Source organism: Aristolochia californica, unplaced genomic scaffold, assembly GCF_029961685.1.
Source record: "Aristolochia californica isolate CCGP_79_NKW_82.1479 unplaced genomic scaffold, dmAriCali1.0.hap1 SCAF_4, whole genome shotgun sequence".
In the NCBI taxonomy this organism is placed as follows: domain Eukaryota; kingdom Viridiplantae; phylum Streptophyta; class Magnoliopsida; order Piperales; family Aristolochiaceae; genus Aristolochia; species Aristolochia californica.
In genome coordinates this window covers 4,376,153-4,378,721 of record NW_027182103.1, presented here as the reverse complement: position 1 = coordinate 4,378,721, position 2,569 = coordinate 4,376,153, and positions in this window count along the sequence as shown.

Genomic DNA, 2,569 nt, shown 5'->3' with positions numbered 1-2,569 from the left:
TGTAATTTAAGAAAGGGAGTTAGGAAAAATTTCTTACATTTGTGACTAAGTTTTGACATATGACTTTTATACTTAAACTCTAGTTTTCTCGTTATCTTCTTCCTTGTAGGATCTTCTTCAAGAGACATCATTCAATGTTACTTGAGGTCTTGAGTAAGTTTGATGGTTTTGAAGTTTTAGACCTTGTAATGTATTAACTCTTGAAGGAAAATTATTTGAAATACTTAGTTTTATAAATTGCATCTTTATTAAGTTTTGTTATCGGCAAAAGCATTAAGAGAGTCAACCTATGGTCAACATATTGTATTTTAGCGATCGAGTTAAACAAATACAAAGTCACTTAACTTGGAATCATATAAAAGCTCAAATGAAGAAGAAGAAGAAGAAGTATACAGTACATATGACATGCCTTTATTTGTGAATGTTTGATAAAACGATTATGGGAGCAATCATGGGTTACTAAACCCATTAGCAAACATGACAACATCCCCATAAAAGAAGTCCCAACTACGCCTTCCTTGTATCTACCTCAACCTTGAGGCACATTATCGAATCATTACGTCAAATGTATTAATATGCAAGACCTCATCCACTTATAGCACATTGTTAGATATAGTGAGACTTGCCACAAGTGCATCTTAAAATGAAGAAATTACCTTTGACATATAACTAGTTTGAATAAGCATGCAGATTGCCATTATTTTTTTTCCAAAATGCTACATGTCATATTAATTATATAAAGTAATTGATCAATAATCACCTAGGAGGCCAACAAGATGAGAGTTAACTTTAGCCTCATCCAAGACCAATCTCAAGTGATCGGAGAGGCTCTTTGTTTGCAAAATTCTTAGAGCTTGTTAGTGTCATTTCCAAGAAAGACTTAAAATGTATTTCTAGGTAGAACCAAAGGAGCATTAGTACCTTTTCTTTTCCATAAAGCACATATCTCTAAGGATATTTCTATCTATAAAACTACCAAATTTTCAAGAAAGATTTCTAACCAAGAGAACTCGAAAATCACTCTTAGGAAACCATCAAAAGAGAGGTCAATCTCTTCTTCCCTTATTCCTTTTCTTCCAGTTCTCTCTCTCTTTCTTTCTCTTCTTCTCCACAAACACCACCCTCATTGTGAACCATAGCTTCAGCCATGTCTGTCCTTCTCGTATGAAAGAAATCAAAGGAAGCATCAAGACTAATGTTTTAATATGAGGGAAGGAGTTTGAATTGAATGAGATTAGCCAAAATCAGATAGGAAACCATGGGAAAACTAGAATAAGAAGTATTAAATTGGTCCTTGATCACTCTACCTCTTATCTGTATTTAGTATTTTATTATTTATATAAAATATTTTTATTTTAAACATAAACACACAAAATGACGATTAATTTTTTTTTTGGAACTAACAAAAAATTTGACTAATGGGATTTTTTTTCGATGGAAAAATATTTAAAAAGAATAGAAAATTTTTCTGTCATTTTATTTTCTTTAAAGTAAATAAAAAATTTAAAAATATTTTATGATCATTTTTCTTTTCTTAAAGCTCAATACTCACTAGATTGCAAATGTGCCAACACATTTGCAATTGATAGGGACCAAATCATGTTGAAAAACTACACAAAATGGTGATAATATTAGTTAGTAGAAATAATTCAATTTTTTTTTCTAGCAAAGACAAACATCATGTTAGGCAAGAGTAACAAAACTATGACTAACTAAGCAACAGTTAGACTAATTAATCTTAATATCTGACTTTTACACAGATGAATCTTTATGTCAATTGATAAGAGAAAATTCCCTTTGTCAGGTAGACTCCTAAACGGAAGGAACCTGATGTAAATTGGTTATTATAATCAATTGAGTGGCGTAAGTCCTAGGGTGTGCAATTTCAGTTTGATGCAACATGCACTCTCCTCTCTTCCTTGCTCGACCAGAACACACCCCTTCCCTCGATTCACAAGATATATAATATTTTTCTTTTTTTTAATTTTTAGTCCATGATATTTATTACATGTCAAAGTCTCGATATAATATCAATACTAATATTCTCACCCTTCAACAGGATTACCTAGTTAGCTGCAAAAAAATCTCTTTGAGGATCTAGGTCAAATAACCCAGTATCTGTTGTATTTATATGTAAGAGTGAACTATTGTAAATTGGTTGTTATAATCAATTGAGTGACATAAGTCCTAGGGTGTACAACATTATAGTTAGTTTACGAGGCAATTTACTATGAATTCCATTTGGCAACCCAAATGATATATAAAACTTATTCACTCTCTCTAGATTTATTCGTCACGAACCTAACACGTTTGTCATGTAACACTATAAATAATTCGATCTTCGATAAGGCTCAATTGGGGATCATCCTATTAGAGATAAACTAATTAATTAAGAATAATAAAACTGAGATCAGCTCAATGGAATGTTACCAAACTATTCGAGCATAATCAGGCTTGACTCCCATCCACGTATCACATAACCAGTTTAATAATGAATGCTAGAGCATGAGTGCATGCATTCCAATGTCCGAATATAACATAATTTGGTCAAATTCTTCTCTTTTTCCAC